Source organism: Sus scrofa, chromosome 3 (genome assembly GCF_000003025.6).
Source record: "Sus scrofa isolate TJ Tabasco breed Duroc chromosome 3, Sscrofa11.1, whole genome shotgun sequence".
Lineage (NCBI taxonomy): Eukaryota > Metazoa > Chordata > Mammalia > Artiodactyla > Suidae > Sus > Sus scrofa.
The window spans coordinates 132,783,893-132,793,613 of NC_010445.4; positions in this window are offsets into that span (position 1 = coordinate 132,783,893).

The window sequence follows — 9,721 nt, forward strand, 5'->3', positions numbered from 1 at the left end:
AGGTAAGGCTTTGCCCTGAGCTCCAAGCTATGTGCAAGCAGCCTTTTGTACATGCCACACATCCTCCTGGCAGATTTTCTCGGGATGTTGAAATCCTGCGTAGGTGAAAGCTGGGACCTTTTATATACTAAGCTCAGAATTTGAAAATTTGTTACCATTTTAAAAAATCTTTTTTTTTTTTTGGTCTTTCTGCCTTTTAGGGCTGCACCCGAGGCATATGGAGGTTCCCAGGCTAAGGGTCCAACGGGAACTGCAGCTGCAGACCTACACCACAGCTCACGGCAACACCAGATCCTTAACCCACTGAGCAAGGCCAGGGATCGAACCTGCATCCTCATGGATGCTAGTCGGGTTTGCTAACCACTGAGCCATGACAGGAACTCCTTAAAAAAAATCTTAAATATAACATAAAACTACTTTTAGGCAATGTCCTCATCATATCTATGGGAGAGGACACTGCTTATTTATTTTATTTTATTTTTTTAGGGCTACACCTATGGCATGTGGAAGTTCCCAGGTTAGGGGTGGAAATGGAGCTACAGCTACCATCCTGCACCATAGCCACAGCAATGAACTGTGTCTGTGTCTGAACTGTGTCTGTAACCTACACCACAGCTCATGGCAACACTGGATCCTTAACCCACTGAGCAAGGTCAGGGATTGAACCCACATCCTCATGGATACTAGTCGGGTTCATAACCCACTGAGTCACAAAAGGAACTCCCTAACTTATCAAAATTTGATATAAGAAAGAAGAAAGTTTGATATAAAGAAAGAAGAAAATCTAAAATAATCTATTGCCACCATCGGAAATTAAGGAATAGCACTATAAACCTAAAGCAAGCAGAAGAAAATAAATAATAAAAATTAGAGAGGAAATTGATGAAATTGAAAACAGTAGAATAGAGAAAATCAACAAAATTAAAGCTGGTTCTTTGAAAAGATCAATAAAATTGATAAACTTCTAATCAAGCTAATCAAGAAAAAGAGAAGATAGGAATTATTAATATCATGATTATTCCCTGCCATGTGTCACTCATAGCAGCTCTGTCTCTCAAATCATATCCTAACTGCTGTGGAAATTGTTACCACACTGGGCTTTCTGAACTGGCTTTGGGTTGTCTGGAACTGGTTCTCTTATCTAATTAGGTCTAAAGGCATCAGTGTCCTGGGGTCTGGTGGTAAAGTCACTGAGTCTATGGCAAACAGGGATTAAGGTGTGGCTTAAATTATCGCATTTGGGGTTCCCTGGTGGCCTAGTGGTTAAGGACTCAGTGTTGTCACTGCTGTGGCTCAATCCCTAGCCTAGGGAACTTCCCCCATGCCATGCACCCAGCCAAAAAAAAAAAAAAAATGACTACCTTTAATCACATGTAATCATGTACCTATTTCATGTCTGAGTATTTTATATCAGAGTATTTTCATGAAAATATAGAGTATGACAGCATTGATTTGTTCCTTCGTAATGCATTAGAGAACTTGGAAAAAGAAAACTGGAGTTCCTGTTGCGGTGCAGTGGGAATGAATCCAACTAGCATCCATGAGAATGTGGGTTTGATCCCTGGCCGTGAGCTGTGGTGTAGGTCACAGAGGCAGCTCTGATCCCAAGTTGCTGTGGCTGTGGTGTAGGCCGGCAGCTGCAGCTCTGATTCAACCCCTAGCCTGGGAATTTCCATATGCCTCAGGTGTGGCCCTAAAAAGGAAAAAACAAACAAACAAAAACTATGAGCTTGGGATTTAAAATTTCCAACAAAGGTCCAAGGAAGAAACATGAAAGCTTCTATGACTGCCTTCTATAGAAGTTTGCAGGGCTGAAACTTCTGAAATCCAAATCAAAGTCTAATTCTGAAGGTGGCTGCAGTGCAATAAAACTGAATTCTTCATCCACAAGTTCTCTTATTTAGAGCTCAGGTCTGACTGGGAAGCGAGCAGGCATGTAGAACCGGGTTGGGGGGTGTATGGAGTGAAGCCGAGCCCTTGGCTCCAATTCTACCAGTAGAATCAGTGTTTCCTCCTGTCTGAGAAGGTGAATTTCTTGCCTGCAGAAACTCCAAGGAGCTTGCCTTGCAAGGGGGGATGATTTCTCTGATTTCCTATCCCCTCCACCTCTTGTTGCTTCTAGACCTATGGCTTTAGTCCTTGCAGGCTGCAAAGATGCAAAGTATGAATACTTAAGATTGGTCACTTTATTGCATCTTATTATACCTAAATTATGTTTCTTGCTTCTGGATCAGGCTTCTACTTTCGCGTACAAATAGGGAGGTTGGAAAAGCCCACACAGGTCCAGTGGCTAATTTGATAATGAGCTATACTGTAACAGCGAGTGTCCAACCAGTTGGTAAAAAGTTTTACCAGGGGCCTCTAAGACATAATCCAAACAGGGGGAAATAATTGAAGGTTGGATACTGGCATGTAGAAGGCATAGTTTAGAGCCATGAGGTAGCTTTAAGAGCTCTGCCAATTGACCTTCCTAACGCTCTTGCTTTCCCTTCAGAAATACTGTCAGTACTTCATTTTGGTGCCAGATTCTTGAGCCTAAGATGAAGAAATGACAGTTTCCAGGTGTTCTGGCCAGAAGTCAAAGAGCCAGTATCTCCCTTGAGGAAAAGGGGTGCAATTTGCTGGGGCAGGAGAGTTACCTAAACAGAGCCAGCTGGTTGCGAAATGACAGAGTGGTGGAGAGAGGGGAGCAGACGAGGGGTGAGGGTTCCTCTGCGTTGGGTGGCTGTCCCCACTCGAAGGGACTTTTCCAGGGTGGCCAGGTCCTCTGACTTCCAAGTCACCCACGAGGCTGGCATTCTTATGTGAAAGCACCCAACTGCCAAATATTTTAAAACAAATTGAAATCTTGAAAATCACTCTATGAGCTGTCTGTCTGTCTCTGTCTGTCTGTCTATCTATCTGTCTGTCTGTCTGTCTATCTATCTATCTATCTATCTATCTATCTATCTATCTATCTAACATGTATACAGGTCAAATTAGCCCTTGTTTCTGATTTGTGATCTCCACACACATCTTAGTTAGCATCTTATTTAAACTGAAAAGCAGTCATGGTATTAAAGAAATCAAAGCTAACCAGATTTATGTTTCTTATAAACTTGTGAGTTATAAGGCTTAATATTGGCAGGATGTGAAATTTACGGTTTTCCTGGAGACAGAAGAAATAATTATTAATAGTCTAATATTTGATTGGTGCCTCAAAATTTCCTGAAGCAACTGTTTGGTTCTGCAGAAAACTATGTGAAGAAGCCATGAGAGTAATAGTGGCCTTAGTTAGAGCCACCCCAACCTACAGATGGCAAAACTAAAGGCCAACAGGATAAGGGAAAGGCATATGTATTGCTGTCTAACAACAGGGGATATTATCTTGTTTCCTAACATTTTTATTGGTAGTAACAGTGGCGATTAAATGTTTTTTTTCTATAAAAGCAAAATTTTAATTCTACTAGAAATCAACACATTCAGTATTGCTGTCTAACAACAGGGGATATTATCTTGTTTCCTAACATTTTTATTGGTAGTAACAGTGGCGATTAAATGTTTTTTTTCTATAAAAGCAAAATTTTAATTCTACTAGAAATCAACACATTCATAATGAAGAGTGTAGGAAAGGAGACTTAAAAAATAACTACAGCAAGAGGTATAGCAATGAGGACAGATGTTCCCCAGGTCACTGACTTCCTCCACTGCCAGATGTTACCTGCAAGGGCACCTGGGAACTGATCGGACCTTGGTCAGCATCATGCAGATGTCCTGAGCCTCAATTGTAGACAAAGGATTTTTATGTCAAAATCACTTGTCTGAAACGGAGGTCCACATTTTGCCTACCTGAAACTGCAAATCCAACTGCTTTTTGCATCTTCACCACACCACATCTGCCAGCTCCACTATTTCTGCCATCTCCAAAAAAGCTGCTCCACTTCCATCTTCATCTCCAGCAGGGCCACTCCCACCACCTCCACCTTCAGCTCCTCCAACACCTGCACCACCGCCTCCATCACCACCTGCACCACCGGTCTTTTACCACCTCCACTCCCACCTCATGCCCAACCTTCAGCTCCACCTCAACAGCCACCACTACTTTTCCAAATGCATTCAATACTCAGTAGCCCTAGGTACCCTCTAGCTTCTCAGAGTGCTTTTGTTAGGAACACATTAAAAAAATAAATTGACTTAGGATAACTGCTATCTTATGATGTGTAATCGTCCTGTAAAAGAAGGCAATATTCCATTTGTTCTAGGCTATCTTAATGTCTTTTAGGAAAATTTTCTCATTTTCTTTATTAAATTTGGAACATTTTTTAGTTTTACATTTAAAATTCTATTTAATTTAATTTTACTTTTATTACAGTAAGTGAAGTTATTTTTGTCTATTTTGTCTTTTACTTTATTCATTTGTGTTTATCTTCATTTTTCTATGTTATGTTATTTAGTGGCTTATTAACTTTTTGATTTTTTTCTACACAGGTTTTGGCTTACTTAGTTCATTTTCCTAATTCATTAATTTCTGTTTCTGCCTTTATTAATACCTTTCTTTTGCTTTCTTTTGATTTTTTTGTTTTCTTCTAGCTTTTTGAATTGGAGTTTATTTTTATAGACATAATTATTTATTGCTACAAAATTTCTTCATACAACTGCTTCATTTGGTCAACAGATTCAGATATTATATTATGTCGTCATTCTTACTTTCAAGAAAATATAAAATTTTGGCCATTGAATAGCATTTATTTTGCTATATTCAGGTGAATGGACTTTTTCATATTCTGATTTTATTATTAATTCCTCATGTTAGTACATTATTGTTAGAGAATACTAACATTTTAATTTATTGAGGTTTTGTGTCCTAATAGTTTTCAGGAAAGTTTCATTTATTTGAAATAAAATGTACCTATTTAACTGACTGGATTTTTTTGTCTCCAACTATATAAACCCATTCCCAATGAATATGCAATTTAGTGGGGATTTTATTTTAGAATAGAGAGTAGTCTAATATAAATGCATGTTTAATGAATACTTTGAAGCCAGGCCTTGTAAGAAAACTTAAATTCTTCCTTTCCATACAGTCTTTAGGACGGATGATAAACTGTACTATGCCTACCTCACAGAGGCATGTGAAAGCATTTTTAGAACACACTTTTACTGATTTTCCCCTCTGAAGATGTGATCATCATTCACAGATGTTCACAGAGAGATGTCTTTATCCTGAAGAATAACCTGAAGAATTTAAGCTTCCTGCTCTAAAATCAACAGAAACGTAAAATAAATCACTTGGCCCCATGAAGAAACTGTTATTATCATTAATAAAAGAGGTTAAGATTAAAAAAAATGAACATGTGTGTGCCTTTTCTACAAAGCAAAAGCTGTCAACAGCATTTAACAACAACAGAACTTTCAGAGTGTTTGGGTATTAGACAAAGAATTTTAATTGCTGTTTTTCTCTCAGAAGCCTCCTCAGGTTCTGAATCATTTCACTGCAGTTATGCTTACGGTTTCTTGCTTCATAGCTCCCTCCTAAGTAGTAGCCTTGGGTTTGAGGGTCTTCCTGCTTGGACCTCTCCCACAGAGTCGCCGAGCTCTTTGACTCTCTGACTCTGCCCCTGCATTTGCTTGACCTGGCCCTCCGGCCCGCCCCTCATGTGTGAAGAGGAGAAATGGCTGCGGAAGCCAATGGGGCACGGCCCAGACCTTCCCCACTTGAGTTTTCCTGGACCTGGACCTGAACCCTGATTCCACGTTCACGTTTACTGCTGCGGGCTTGCTTCTTTTGACCTGGGTTTTCCCATATCAGTTGCCCGTGCTTGCCTCTGGCTTTGGTCACCTGACACTTCCTCCAGGCAAGGATTTTGCTTGTCTTTTGCCAAAAGACAAGTCTTTTTGGGACTCTCCCACCTGCACTTCGTGATATATCCCAACTCCAGCTGATTCTTTTCATGAATTTAACCTTTAGCCTCAACAATACTCTCTGCCCCAAGGACCTTGGCTCCTTCTTGGGCTCCTAACCTTAAAAGCTCCTTCTTGGGCCCCTAACCTTAAAAGTTGTGATGAGAGCCCCACAGCATCCTTTCTTCACCTACTCACTGAACAATCTCTCTTTCTTCAAGTCAAAACTGCAAGCTCAGCTTTCATCAGTGCTTGAAGTGCCTTCTACCAATGAGGCCAATAACTTTTTATATTTGCAGAGCATTATATTTTACAAAATGCCTTCACATGCCTCTGTGAGGTAGGCGTGATACAGTTTATCATCTGTCCTAAAGATAGCAGAAGCAAAATTCTGAGAAACCAAACTATTTCTTCAAAGGCATGAAGCGCATAATGGACAGAGTAAGGCCCCTGATGTGTTACTTCTATCCTCACTCTTCGGTTGCAGCATGGCGGCCTAGGTGGCAGAGCTTTTCCAGGCCAAAGCCGCAGTGCACGATGCCGTCCACCACCGTGGTATCATGGATCAGAACTGGTGTGGTTTGCATGCTATCTGTATTAGCAGAAGCATTTTTAGACGTTGGTTCCCACAACCAGAGAATGAATTTCCTGAATTTCCAGAATGATACTCTGTTGAGTATCTTTATACTCAACAGAGATAGTTAGAAATGTTAAAACATAATTTAAAAATTAAAACTTTTTTTTTTTTAATTTATAGGGAGTTCCTGTTGTGGCTCAGCAGTAACAAACCCAACTAGTATCCATGAAGATGGCCTCGCCCAGTGGGTTAAGGATCTGGCGTTGCCATGAACTGTGGTATAGTTTGCAGACTGGGCTTGGATCCTGCATTGCTGTGGCTGTGGTGCAGGCCGGCAGATGCAGCTCCAATCCAACTCCTAGCCTGGGAACCTCCATACGCTGCAGTGTGGCCCTAAAAAAAGAAAAAAAGGTATAAACGAGTCATTTTTTTTATCGGATGGGGTTCCTTGGAGAGACAGCAGTGTGGCACACTGGTGTTGCACAGACTTTGGAATAAGAAAATCATGAATCTGATCCCTGCCTCTTGAACTAACTAGCTATTTAATCTCAGGCTGTTTGATCTCAGTTTTCTCATTTGTAAATCTAGAATATTAATATTTAGTACATAGTGCCTAGTATATCTGAGGTGCCCAATTATCATTTGATAAGTAATATATAAATATTTTCCAAGTGTTCTTAAACTGAGGGGTGTGTGTGTGTGTGTTTTCTGGGTAAAGTGTCATTAGCTAAGTCAAAAAAGGTAAAATGCAGGAGTTCCCATTGGGGCGCAGTGGAAACGAATCTGACTAGGAACCATGAGGATGTGGGTTTGATCCCTGGACTTGCTCAGTGGGTTAAGGATCTGGAATTGCCGTGAGCTGTGGTGTAGGTTGAAGACATGGCTTGGATTCTATGTTGCTGTGGCTGTGGTGTAGGCCAGCAGCTTCAGGTCTGATTGGACCCCTAGCCTGGGAACCTCCATATGCCATAGGTGCGGCCCTAAAAAGCAAAAAAAAAAGGTAAAATGCAGACAAGAGTAATGCACAAGAAGGGCCTGGATAATGCTGGGTTCTCCACAGCTGGCTGGCTTTATGTGGTCTTAGGATGTGAAGTAGGCATTAAGAGAATGGGAAAGGCAAAGGGCCACGCATTCTCTCACTTTTAGGGTTAGAGAGATACTCTGAGCCATTTTAAAAATAATCCTTTTATTTTAGAGATAAAGTTTATTACTAATGTTTGTAAGAGGCAAATAAAAGAAGAATTAGGGAGGTCCTGGCCTTGAAGGTTTATAACAGTTGGTCTTCACGACCAGCCTGGGAGTTGGCAGATACTAAAATCATCAATTATAGATGAGAAATAAGCCCATGGGAGAGTTAAATAATCAGCCCAAAGTCCTATCCGGGAAATACAGGGACAGGCCTCAATTTTAGTTCTTTGGCCTTAAGATCCACTGCTCTTTCTAGAGGCCTTAATTTTTAAGTCAAGAAACATTAGTTACCTTCAGCTTTGGCAGTAATCCTACGTCATTAGAGCTGTCATATATATATTGTTATCTGTTATTTTGTCTTGTTCTTCTTACTTATATAGTATTCATGATAATATCTATTTTAGATAAAATAGGAAGAAAAAAATGCACTACTTTGCATTTGTGCCAGAAGGAGGCTCAGAGTGTGTGTAGACAATGAATGTTTTCTGAAGGCAGTGGTTGAAATATATGCATATTTTTCTCTTGTTTTGATTAGGCCTAATGGTTTTCCACTTCATGATTCTTCAGAATATCCCAAAACACTAATACCTAATAACGGGAGAACAGGTGGCACTGCTCATCAGAAGCGTTAGAAAAGCTGGCATGGTGTTCAGCGGTTACCATGACAACATACACAGACTTAGGAGGCAATCACATCTGAATCCATCATGATCTGCTCAGTCATGATCTCACTGTTAAAACTGCAGTAATTCTTGAACTGAAAGGCACAGCCTTAACACCAATAGGAATACATGCTTTTTTTTTGTCTTTTTGTATTTTTAGGGCCACACCCATGGCATATGGAGGTTCCCAGGCTAGAGGTCCAATCAGAGCTGTAGCTGCTGGCCTACACCACAGCCACAGCAATGCAGGATCCGGGCCGCGTCTGTAACCTATACCACAGCTCATGGCAATGCCGGATCCTTAACCCACTGAGCGAGGCCAGGGATCGAACTCGAAACCTCATGGTTCCAAGTTGTCTCCGATGTGCCACAATGGGAACTCCTTCTTTTTTGTTGTTGTTATTTGTTGACTTGTTAATGATGGCCGTTCCAGCTGGTGTGAGGTGGTACCTCATAGTAGTTTTGATTTGCATTTCTCTGATCATTAGTGATGTGAGCACTTTTTCATGTGCCTGTTGGCCATCTGCATATCTTCTTTGGAGAAATGTCTATTCGTATCTTCTGCCCATTTTTCAGTAGGGTTGTTGGTTTTTTTTTTTTTTTTTTTTTTTTTTTTTGCTGTCAAGTTGTATGTTATTGGTGTATCTCAGAGATTAAGCCCTTGTCAGTTGCATACTTTGAAACTATTTTCTCCCATTCTGTAGGTTGTCTTTTTTTTAATGGTTTCCTTTGCTGTGCAAAATCTTTTAAGTTTGAGTAGGTCCCATTGGTTTATTTTTGTTTTTATTTCTGTTGCCTTGGGAGGCTGACCTAAGAAAACATTTGTATGGCTCATGTCAGAGAATGTTTTGCCCAGGAGTTTGATGGTGTCTAGTCTGATGTTTAAGTGCTTAAGCCACTTTGAGCTTATTTTTCTTCATGGTGTGAGGGTGTGCTCCAGTTTCACTGATTTACAGGCAGCTATCCAGCTTTCCAGCATCACTTGCTGAAGAGACTGTCTTTTTCCTATTTTACAGTCTTGCCTTCTTTGTTGAAGGATAATAGACTCCAGCAACCATTTTAATTTCTGGGAAAACTAGAAGTCTGCACTGTGTTACGTTATCTATACTCAATCTTCTCCTCCCACTGTTCCCATGCCCTTTGCCTGCCAGAGCTGTGAACTGCCCTGTGAGCAGCTGTGCTTTATTTCGATTAACTCGTGCATCTGTCAGCAAGATGCGTCCTCAGGTAATTGCTCTTCACTTTATGCCATTTTTAGTTTACAAAAGGCTTCTTAGGACACACACACACACACACACACACTCACAGATCTTTCTTTTAACCCTAGAATTATTATGGGAATATAAATGTAATGAAAGCACTCTGCACCGGCCCACACCCAGAGCGAGAAGGGGTTGCAGAGGAGCAGAGGCCC